The sequence below is a fragment of the Panthera onca genome, chromosome D4 (genome assembly GCF_046562875.1).
Source record: "Panthera onca isolate mPanOnc1 chromosome D4, mPanOnc1 haplotype 2, whole genome shotgun sequence".
In the NCBI taxonomy this organism is placed as follows: Eukaryota; Metazoa; Chordata; class Mammalia; order Carnivora; family Felidae; genus Panthera; species Panthera onca.
Genome location: NC_138351.1, coordinates 61,462,346 through 61,474,709, shown reverse-complemented (window position 1 = coordinate 61,474,709; position 12,364 = coordinate 61,462,346). Strand labels below are relative to the sequence as shown.

The window sequence follows — 12,364 nt, the reverse complement described above, 5'->3', positions numbered from 1 at the left end:
TCTGCCTGGTTACCAAAGCCAGCCAACGGTACTATACTTTTGCACATGAGATTTCTGTGATAGGATTAATGTTCTTTCTGTTTAAGGCCCCTTCACCACATTCTGTGTGCTTTTAGTAATAAAACAAAATGGTGTTTGGCTAGGGGATGGGTGTCCATTAAACAGACAAGAGCCTGGCTGCTTTGGGTAAGCTGCTGGTGGTGGCTGTTGAAACCTGTCTCCCTCACTGGACCCCAGGCAGCATGGTGTGTCGAATCTTGCACTCACCCCCACTGTGCCATCATCTTGACTCCAAGTACTTGGTTAGTTTTATGATGGAGGCTTCTTCTACCCACTCCTTGGAGGGGGGGGGTCTTTCTAAGATTCACCTCTATGAATGTTCTCACGGTCTGACCTATATTAGAGTCTCAGCTGGTGGTCAATGAACAAATACATCAGATATTTTTGTCACCACCTGTCCCCCACCTCTTCAATATCTCCTAAGGGCTTTATACATAGTAGATATCCAGGAAAGACTAGTTAGCTGGTTGGATGGGTGAGTGAATGGGTGGGGGGAAGGGCAGGTGGGTAGATAGTTGGAAGGTTGAATGGATGAGTGAGTGGATGGATGGATGTGTGTGAGTAGGTGGATGGAAGGCTGGGTAGATGGATAGATGGGCAGGTCAGTGGTTAAACAAAGATGAATGAATGGGTGAGTCGGTGGGAAGATAGGTGGGTGAGAAGGAATGAGTGGGTGAACAGCAGGCCTAGAAGAGGTAATTGCAATTCATATGTGTCTGCTTCATTCTAATCAAAGCACATTTTCTCTGGGAGGATCTACAGAGGTGATGGCCCTGATGTCTTGACTCCTTTTCTGTACAAGTCCTGACCTCTAGAAAGTGTTTGCTGCATTTTCTGATGTGAGACCCCATCTTGTCATCTGACTCATGGAAATACATGTTTCATTTCATGCCATTATTCTCCACTCACATTTCACCCTTTCAGGGGTTGGGCCTCATTAAAAACTGTCCTCTACACAGTTCCTCTTTGAGGAAGTTCCTTGTTAGGGCATTTCTGCTGTGAAATATATCACACCAACTGATGTGAGTGCCAACCTGAATGCTAAAGACCGTTATTAGCAGATTTAGCCTAGAGATGTTTCAGAGTTGTCAGTTCTGATGTTCATAGGATTATATTTTCAAACATCATCACACATCCTCTATGACAGACTTGATTACTGTGATGAACTAGTTTTCTTCCTTTAAGAAATGTTCCAGTTGCAAAAATGACTCTGAAAGCTTTGGTTGAAAATGAGGGGCAAAACTGAAGTGACACTGTCTCATTTGGGTGGCTGTTTACCTTCCTGGGATAGGCAGCCCAGTGTGGCAGAAATAGCACTGGACATGGGGTCTGCAGACCTAGGTTCGCATGCTGTCCCCTACATCTTAGCAGTGGTGACCTTGGGGAGGTCTCTAATCTTTTCATTCTCTTCTGCAAAATGAGACCAGTGATCAAGAGCCCCTTGCTGGGTGGCTCTGCAGATGAATTAAAGAAGGTGCACTACAAACTGTAAAGGGCCGTGTATGATTGAGGGATCCCCAGTAGAAGAAGGAAGAAAGCCATAACTCATCAATATCATTTTATTTATTCATCTTTGGTTCCCAAGTCTTATTCAGGAACTCATACAAAATGTCCGGATAAATGAATTTTAATCCTCATCTTTCTCCTCTTCCTCATCATGGTTAATCCAGAAGTGATGCAATTCGTAACTCTCTTTGCTATTAGCAACTCTGCACAACCAATCATGTAGATTATTCTTCTTCAGATATTTTTTGGTGAGATGTTGCAAACACCTTTTGGAAGAGGGCACCTCAGAAGTTACAGTCATCTTGCTCTTACTCCTTTCAATGGTTACAACCCCTCCATCGAGACTCTCAGCTTGGCCACTCGGAGTCTCTCTTGAAGAAACTGCTCAAAATTGGCAGCATCCATGACCCCCTCTTGTACAGGGTGGGTGCAGTCGAAGGTAAACCTCAGAACTTGCTCCTTTCTTTTTCGACCCCCTCCACCACAAGCTTTTTCATGGGCGCCATCATGGCGGCAGCATATATCACTTTATGTATGTATGTATGTATGTATGTATGTATGTATGTATGTTTTGGCTTGAACAACAGGAGAAATCAGATATTTATAGGGGGAAGATTAACTGTATGTCCAAGAACTAATAAAACACCCTTCTGGGCCATGGAATTATTACCAGTGATGAAACCAGAGAATAAATACCTGGCACAACTGCTGGGAAGTGACTGTTTCCCTTTGCTCATTCACTTCTTCTATAAATATTTACTACCACCTACAGCGGAAGGATGTGGGGAGGGGGATGCTACAGATACAGCATTGAGCAAGGCAGATTTGTTTCTTGTACCAGGGAAGAGATGGACACTAAACAGATACTCATGTGAATAACTATTTGAATATACATTGTGGAAAATGCTTTGAAAGAAAGCCATGGGGTGTGTTGAGAACTTATAGCATGGAGGCCTGACAGAGGCTGGGGATCAGAAAAGACTTTCCTAAGGAGATGACTTTGAGCTGAGGTTCAAGAATGAATAGGAGCCAGCTAGAGGGTTGGAAGGGCAGCCGTTAAAAGTAGTTGTTATAGAGCACTAATGACATAGAAGATTGTTCACAATATATTCGTCAGTGTAAAGGGGGAAGGTTACAAAGGTTTTTTATGGTAGGGGTGCCTGGGTGGCTCAATCAGTTAAGCATCCTACTCTTGGTTTTGGCTCAGGTCATGATCTCATGGTTTGCGAGTTCGAGCCCCACGTTGGGCTCTGTGCTGACATCTCAGAGTTTAAAGCCTGCTTCAGATTCTGTGTGTGTCTCTCTCTCTGCCCCTCCCCCACTTGCACTCTGTCTCTCTCTCTCTCAAAAATAAACACACACACACACACACACACATATATACATATATATATATATATATATATATATATATATATATATATATAAACTAACATTTACTAAGTGCCCAAAGTATTGAGTTTCCTGGGAGCAAGCCCTGCCTGTGAAGGAGATGTGCTTAGTACCACTTATATATTTATATATATAAGCATATATATATAAACATTTATATATATAAATGTTTACATATATAATATATAAAACAAAGGTTTTTATGGTAGATCCTCACTTAAAAAAAACTTTTTTTAAAAAATGTAATTTATTGTCAAATTGATTTCCATAAAACACCCAGTACTCATCCCAACAGGTGCTCTCCTCAATGCCCATCACCCACTTTCCCCTCTTGCCCACCCCCTATCTACCCTTAGTTTGTTCTCAGTCCTTAAGAGTCTCTTAAGGTTTGCCTCCCTCCCTCTCTGTAACTTTTTTTTTCCACTTCCCCTCACTCATGGTCTTCTGTTAAGTTTCTCAAGATCCACATATGAGTGAAAACATATGGTATCTGTCTTTCTCTGCCTGGCTTATTTCACTTAGCATAATACCCTCCAGTTCCATCCACGTTGCTGCAAATGGCCAGATTTCACTCTTTCTCATTGCCAAGTAGTATTCCATTGGATATATAAACCACATCTTCTTTATCCAGTCATCCATTGATGGACATTTAGGCTCTTTCCATAATTTGACTGTTGTTGAAAGCGCTGCTATAAACATTGGGGTACAAGTGCCCCTATGCATCAGCACTCCTGCATCCTTTGGGTAAATTCCTACTAGTGCTATTGCTGAGTCATAGGGTAGCAGTATTTTTAATTTAAAAAAAAAAAACGTTTTTTAATCCTCACTTTTGATAACCAACTTTTAAATACATAAAGACTAGAAGAATGTACTCCAAAATGTTATCCAGTGAGTGTCTCTGGATGGAACTCTTTCTCTTTGCTTATTTCTCATTTTCAAATTTTTTGCAGTGATTATATAGTACTTTAGGTCTCGCTTAAAAAAAAAGGAAGACTTAAAAATAGTATTAAAATAATATTAACTTTAAAAGACCTAGACTTTAATCCAGTCTTGGCCCTTACTAGTCAAGGGACTTTAGCTAGTAAGCCCTTGGACTCACTTTTCCCATCTGTACAATAGGATCTATGAACACTCAGCTCCTAGGGTTGTCATGAGGACTAGATGACACATTGCTACCTGGTTCAGTTCCTGGCACCTGTAGGCTCTCAGCCATTATTAATGCTCTTCTGCTTTCTGTCCCATATATCTTAGATGGACCCTGATTCTCACTTAGAAATAAATGGAGCAGGGAGCGGAGAAAAGGGGGAGGTAGACATCAGAGAGGCCTTGAACATGTCCTGCTCTCGTGTGAGCCTCGAATTTCTGAGGCTGGAGGAACTTCTTTCTCCTCAATGGCAAACTCTAGTGAGTTGGATCCCCACTAGTTGGATTCCAGTTAACTGAGGGCATATCATGTAATTTAATCTTGAGTATGTAGAAACAAATACGTAGGGTCTTGCCTAACATAGACCAGAAGCCAGCTTGAAAAACTCTTGAGGCTGGAAACCTTAGGGCACATACAATGAATGCCTGTTGTGATAGATCAGTTCTAGATTGTGGCTCTAGTAGACTTTTGGTGTAATAACATCAAGAATGCAGAATTTTATATATGCATATGTATGTGTCATATACATACATAAACACGTACATATATATTTTTACAGGGCCACCATATGTGATAAAACAGTGACCTAGATTCTCCCTCAGGCACACGGGATCTTAGTAGGCCATAAGTAGTGATACTCAATCCACATAACCACTATCATTCCCCTTTAGTAATCTGGCAGGGTCCCTGCAGTATATACAGGCTCTATGGTACTTTCCGAAACGCACCAAAAAAATTCTCTGTTCATCCTCAAATCTAGTAATTCTATCAACTAGCTTATGAAGAGCTGCCTCAGTAATCCACATTTAATGACCTTAGCCACCAGACAGCTGTCTTGGGAATTAAAGTCTCTTGTGAACAGAGTATCCTGAGGTTCTAAACTTCAGTATAATGGAAACGTGTCCTATTTCCCCCCAGCAGTAGGACGTGGAGAAGATGCCCGGCTTGGTGTCTTCTCCTTGGGCTCACACTCCTCACCCCAACTTTTATGAGCAGTGACCGTAACAGGCAGTGGGACTTATCAGATGACCTCCCCCCCACCTCCACTGGACAGTCAGTGGATGTCAGCTGGGGCTGAGCTCTGGGCCTCAGTTCATCTGTGAGATCATGGGGATGTTGCCTGACATGGTCAGAGAAAGGGCTCTCTGATCTCTAAGGCCTCGTGGGACTCCGAAGTAGTGAAGGAGAAAAGGTTTTCAAGATGGAAACCAACCTTTACTAAGCACCTGAAGTACCGAGTTTCCCAGGGGCAGGTCCTGCCTGTGAAGGAGATATGCTTGGTACCATTTTATAGATGAGGAAACCCAGTTCAAGAGACTGGGTAGCCTGCCCACATTCACAAGGTGGGAAGTAGAGTCCAGGTTTTGGGCCTGATGGCAGCCACTTCAAATGCCCTTTTTTTTTTTTTTTTTTTTTACACCTTTGTCTACTTTCCCCGCCTCCCTCAGTGGAATCCTTTGGAACCTAATTCGCACTCTCACACCCGCATGTTTCTACAGAAAAATCTATACAGGTATCATTTCGACTCTTCCCTCCACCTGCTGAGCTCTGCCGACTCTGTGAACTCCCAACTACCACCTCTCTTCTCTCTCTCCTCTGCTTCTCATTTATTCTGGCTCTCACTTTTTACACCTACCAGATTATTCTTCCTAAATAATTGTTGACCGTGTTATTCCTCATTAAAAACTTTCCATGGCTCCGCACTGCCTATAGGATAGAGCCTGGCATTTTAGGAGCTTTACCTCCAGCCATAACCTGTGTTTCCAGGTATTTCTCCTCCTGCTGCTCTTCATACAGAAGGGATATTAGCTAGTCTTCCACACACACATCGGATTCTCAACCTTCATAGCTGCACTTTTGGCAGGAGTGGGCTTTCTATCATCTCAACCTTTTATCCACTTAACTACTAATTTTTGAGAACTTACTATGGGCCAAGCACTGTATTGGAATCCAGGAACACAGCAGTGAATCAAACAAACAGAAAGCCCTTCCTTCAAAGAATTTACAACCTAGTACAAGGAGAGAGTCAATAATCGACATATTGAATAAGTAAATTATATAGTATGTTAGAAGGCAGCAGTTGCTATTTAAGAAGGAAGAAGAAAGAAATATGCAGGAAGGGAAGGAGAATTAGAAATGGCACCAATGGAGGGGGAGCAAGGAAAAGTTTAAATGTGCTTTTTTTTTTTTAATTTATTTATTTATTTTGAGAGAGAGAGAGAGGCAGCGTAAGTGGGTGAAGGGCAGAGAGAGAGAGGGAGAGAAATGATCCCAAGCAGGCTCCGCACTGTCAGCACAGAGCCCGGTGAGGGACTTGAACTCACAAACTGTGAGATCATGACCTGAGCCAAAACCAATAATTGGACGCTGAACTGACTGGGCCACCGGGGCTCCCCAGGAAGTTTTAAACAGGATGGCCAGAGGAGGCCTCACTGGGAAGGTAGTGTGTGAGAAAAGACTTGAAGGAGGTACAAGAGTGAGCCATGCCATGTCTGGGGTAAAAGTGATCCAGACAGGTGGACCACCAGGGTGAAAGTCTAGGTTGACAATGTCTAGAGCACTGGGGTAGGGGGAGCTTCCGGCCAAGATGGAGGAGTAACAGGAACTGGATTTACCCTCTTGCCTTAAGCAGCTGACAAACCGGTGAAATCATGTGTGACAACAGTTTTCTGACACTGGATTACAGACAGCAGAGGAGAGTGACTCCTGAGAGAAGGGACACAGAGGATGTGAGCCTTCGGATTGCCCAGCTTACTGCCTGGAGGGTTTGCAGACGGCAGCACAGGAAGGACGGCCCACACAGAGCCCCACAGTCCACCAGGTTGACAATGTGAATGGAGACAGAGTTGAAAATTTGAATTAAGAGAAACCAAGGAGGCTAGAATTTGCAGGCAGAGTAGCGGAAGGGAGAGAGCCACATGAGAGGGGAGGGCAGCAGAGCTTCAAGGGGCTGCTTCAAGTCTTCAGCTGTGGACTGTCAGCACCTGCTGATGTAGTGAGGGAACCGCCTGAGACTAGAGAAAGCACGAGCAGAAAGGAACAGGCAGAAGGATCCTCGGAGCTCATGCAGGTCCAGGAACCATCCATGTTCACCCCAGCCAGGGTGGGAAACCTTCATAGCGCACGGGGAGATCCTCAGAAGGTTACTGTCTCAGCAGTTGGGGTAAAATCAACCCTAGACTAACGGTGGCTCTGGTCCCAGCTGACAAAGCTCAGAAGCAAGCCTCAGAAAGGTCAAGCTCATTTCAAGTAACTTAATGATGTCCCAGACAAAGCTTTAGAACATTTAAAGGAATTTTAAAAATATCTAGCACCCAACGAGGGGTCTGATGTCTAATAAAAAAATTATCAAGCAGGCAAAGAAGCTGGAGTGTGTGGGAAATGCAGGGAGGCCACTGTAGCTGGAATGGTGTCAGTGAGGGGAGAAGCACAGACACCATCAGAGAAATCAGAGGCCATATTTTATGGGTCCTAGGAAGCTCTTGGCTAACTGAGTAGTCAGGAGAAGATGTTTTCTTTCTTGCCTCCCCTACCAGAGGGAAAAGTGCCCCTGCTTTGTTCCAGACTCCCTGGGCACCATGGAGCCATTGGCCTATCCCTTGCAAGGTAGCCTTGAGCTCTCACCTGCCCACTACCAGCCCTCACACTGTACTCCCCAGAGTATGGGTTCAACGCAGAAGCAGGAAGAAGAGGAGAGTACGCAAACAAAGGAAGTACTGAAAGAAGGACATTTCCCATTGGGGACAATAAAGGGCCTGGGGACCTGCTTCAGTCCCGCCTTCCAGTCTCAGATCCAGCCCCTCAAAGATGTGTGACCTTGGAAAATCTTCCTGACCACCATCACCTGTTTGCTTGTTTGATTAAAATTAATACTGAGTGCCACCTACTTCTAAAGAGAGTTTGAGGCACCTTTCGATTACAGGCATATACACAGCAAGGCCATTGAAACAGAAGTCAAAAATTTTAAATCATACAATGTGAGGGCGAAATATATTCCAAAAACCTAGGCTGGTATAGTGAACTTAATGATGAATTTAAGTGAACTGGCTGCCAAGTGATAAAGAGAACGGAACCTCATTTTCTTCATGTGCAAAATGGGACTAATGAGCTCTGCCGAGCCTACCCCAGAGAGATGCCATGAGGATCATCAAGGCTGTGGATGAGAATGTGTCACTCAGGACTCTTCTGGAACAAGTAATAGAAAACCGTCCCTCCCCAAAGATACCAGTGAAGTCCAGGATGAGGCTTCTCCATCTCTCCTCTCTGGGGCTGCTTTCTCCTCTGCCAGTGCCATTCTCAGCCTCTGCACACACAGTTGCTTCTGAATCCCACATCACAGCACCAAGTCCAGCAAGACAGGGAACCTGTTTCCCCAGTAATGCCAACAAAATCCCTGGAAGTGAGTCCTCTGTGCGTTGATTGGCTGACTTGGGTCATGCGCCCATACCTGAACCAATCACTGTAACTAGAAGGCTGCACTGATTGGCTTAGTCTAAGTCATGTGATTCAGCCCTGCATAGAGTTAAGTTTCATGAAACTTCAACAAGTCAGAGTGGGGCCAGGTGGATCTCTGGGTGGCTTTTGTCTCTTCTCTGTCTCTCCTCCAACAGATCCATTCTCTGCCCTTCTCTGTGCCCTGGGAAGCTGTTGCCATGGTCGGCGTTACCCGGGATCCCTTGTCCTCGGGGTTTCTGGCTGGATTTAGCCAGTGGTGAGTGCAGACAGGAGATTGAAAGCCACCGAGGAGAGAGAGAGGTCAGGGGGCAGCCCCCAGCCTTGCTTTCGTATCTCTTGAAATAGCTGTGCCCTCCTTCCAAGGCTATGGCTTCTCTGCCTCCCACTCTTGTGAAGTTCTGAGGACACTATTTCTTCCCTTGCTCCTCTGTTCCAAGACATATAACAGCTCCTGCCATTGTTAGTCTATGGGCACAATGCTGTCTTGTGTCTGTTCCCTTAATCTGTTCCCTCACTCTATAGTAGTCCTTAATAAAGTATCTTCCTTGGAACCATCCAGGGTGAATTCTCTTACTTCCTGTGACCCTGTATTTGTTATCTATTGCTTCATAACAAATTATCCCAAAGCATAGTAACTTAAAGCAACAATAAAGATTTATTATCTCACATAGTGTCTGTGGGTCAGGAATTCAGGAGTGATTTAGCTGGAAGGTTCTGGCTTGGGGTCTTTAATATATGTAATTGCAGGCAGGATGGGACTAAAGTCATCTTCAGGCTTCCTGAGGGTGGAGATTTGCTTCCAAGATAGCTCCCTGCCATGGCTGGCTTACTAATGGTGGCTATTGGTGGACTTAGTTCCTCACCACATGGACCTCTCCATATGGCTGCTTGGGTGTCCTCATCACATGGTGGCCAGCTTCCACCAGCATGAGTAATCCAAGAGAAAGCAAGGCTAAGGCTGCAGTGTCTTTATATGATCTAGTTTTGAAACCACACTCTGCCATTTCTGTAATATCCTACTGGTTACACAGACCAGCCCTGTTCAGTGTGGGAGGAGACTGTACAGGGTGTGAATACCAGTAGGGGAGAATCATTGGAGCCATCTTAGAGTGTGGCTATCACAGCCCCTGAAAACGTCATCTCTAAATTGAAATCAGGGTACTATTATCATTCAAATGGGGATCAGTTGGTGATCAAGAAAAATGTCCACTACAAAATGTTCGACAGCTATAAACCAGGTGCAAATCCTCTTGATAATAAGGAATTATGTCTCAAATTCACCAGCTGGACCCATAAGTTGAACAGGGGTCTTAGAAGAGCCCCTCAAGCCCAGGCCAGAAGTGGAAGGGAAGAGAGAACCCATCTTAAGCAAAAACATTCCTCCATTTATCTTTTGGAGCTTCAGCTGGCCCCACTCCAGCTCTGAAAACAGCTTCAGACACCCACCTCATCCACGCCTGGCATTCCACAGCCATCATTCTGTTTCTGCTGCTAGAAGAAGCTTCCTGACCCCCCTAAGCCTGAGTCCACCTCAGTAGGTGGGGCCACCAACAGCTGCCCTTCCCTCCCTTTCTGGTTTTGCCCCTGCTGACTCCTCTTTCCTTCCCGGGAGAATTGGTGGAAGACTTTTTTAAATGATGGAAGATTTTTAGGCTTAGCCCATGAAGCCAAGTGAATAGTCCCCAAACCCCATATGGAGCCATCTGGGTTTCTAATGGGGGAGCTGAGCCAAGAGGGAGAATGGGTTCTCAATCAGGCGCCTTCCTGCCAGCCCAGCCCGCTCTTTCCAAGGTGGGAGGTGGGACTGGTGACTCATCGGGACTGAGCTGAGGGCCACCAGGGCTGGGAGGAGCCTAGGAGACTGCCACATACATACGCCCTCACGTGTGTACACGCATGCACATATACATGCATTGGCAGTGCAAACACACACAGACTGTTGCACAGATGGAGAAACCAAGACACATTCAAGATTTGGAGAGCCTCCTGCCCAACTCCAGCCTCTGTGTGTAACCTGATGTCAGCCGCTGGGATCTTGGAAAGGTTCTCAGGAAGCTCCATCTCTCAGTTCAGGGATGACCAACCTCAGGATTTCTTCACATTCCTGCAGGCTTGTGCTCTCATGGTTCTGCTTGTGCTGAATTCATTCAGGATTTGGACCAGCCCATGATCCCTGAGGTTTTCCTCAGCTCTGGGCCCCATTGACCCATGCAGGAAATTCAGACCCCTCCTCCGTTATGACAGCCACACAAAACAAGAACAAACGGACCTGAAAGCCATCCCCTTTACAAGGACTTGTGAGGGGTTCCAGTGAAGGTTTGGGGATCAAGCAGAGAGGGTTTGTACCAGAGAATATAATTTGAATGACTTTGAGTTGGACCTTACTTACTCCTGACCTTGTTCCTGCTCGCCACCCTCCCCGTCTTAGGGGCCATTTCCTTCGTGGTGGTCTCTCCGGGCCTCCCACCCCTCTTGGGCCTCCTTCTCTGCCGAGAAAATAGCTCCTTCTGTTCCCCTCACTGACATTTTTCCTTTCTACCCAGGAGGCTAATCAAGGTTCCTTCCTAACCAAGATCATTTCCTCCTAGGAGGAATTCTGGGCCCAGCTTTCAGATAATATGAACTTTATCTCCTTACACACTAGGAAACTACTCCTAGGAGACTAGGAGACCGAAGTAATTAGGGGATAGAACCCAGGTGGCCGCCTCCCAGCAGAGTGCCCTTTTTGAGTTACCTGTCCATGAGCTCCACAGTCCTGCCCATTTTTCCCGTAACCTTACTCTGCAGCGCACTCCTCGCTCTGCCCGGCCACCCTGCAGCTCGAGCCCGCTGCCCTTGCATCTGGACCACTGCTGCACCAGCTGCCTTGTCTGAGCCCTGCCCTACCCCCTCTAGGCCAGTCTGCAGCCCACCCTGGCCGAAAGTGAAGATTCTGACAGATTGCAAATTGCATGTCTCAGACTTTCAGGTCGGCTGGTCAGCAATTTGGTTTTCCTGGTGGAGACTAATCTATTTAACAAAAATAGAACATACAGTAAAGCAAAATTAAGTATTTCTAATCGTGGGGATGCTTGCATCTGCAAATGACCAGGAAAGAAGAGAGGTTGGGGCTGGGGGCAAAAAGCCTGGAGGAGGGTCTCATGGTGTGTGACTTTAGAGCTACAGGGCTCAGCTAGCCATCCAGGAAGCTGGGCAAAGACCCCACTCACTGGCTGGGGCAGCTCCCTTCTGCCAACTGTGCAGGTAAGGAAGGAGTGCACCACCATCTGTCTGCCAAACCAGAAAGCCATTCTTCATGTCGCCTTCCCCAGCCCTCAAATGCGGCATCTCTAAGCCCTGTGGATTCCACCTCCTTCCCATCTTTTGAATTATGGACTCTTCTACAGCTCTGTCACCCTCATCTCTCACCTGGATTTCACACAGCTTCCGACAGGCTTCCTTGCATCCAGTCCCCTACCTCATGCCCGTCCATTTTCCACACAACACCAAAGTAGCTTTTTTTCCTCCAGCTTTATTGAGCCATAATTGATAAATAGGATTTTTATATACTTGAGGAGTACTCCTTGATGATTTGATATACAAATACATTGCCAAGTGATCACAACAATCAAGCTAATTAACATACCCATCACCTTGCTCTTTTCTTTTTCTTTTCTTTTTTTCTTTTCTTTTCTTTTTTTCTTTCTTTCTTTCTTTCTTTCTTTCTTTCTTTCCTTCCTTCCTTCCTTCCTTCCTTCCTTCCTTCCTCCCTTCCTCTCTCCCTCCCTCCCTCCTTGCCTCCCTTTCTTGCAACAAGAACACGTAAGA

General features: G+C 45.6%; 1 protein-coding gene and 1 pseudogene across 1 annotated transcript in view; one reads left to right on the top strand and one right to left on the bottom strand.

The window, feature by feature from the left end:
• The window catches only part of GABBR2 (gamma-aminobutyric acid type B receptor subunit 2), a 347,631-nt gene that overhangs the window by 224,409 nt on the left and 110,858 nt on the right, over positions 1-12,364 (top strand). The window lies entirely within an intron of this gene.
• LOC132663164 (large ribosomal subunit protein eL22 pseudogene) lies at positions 1,688-2,072 on the bottom strand (annotated as a pseudogene).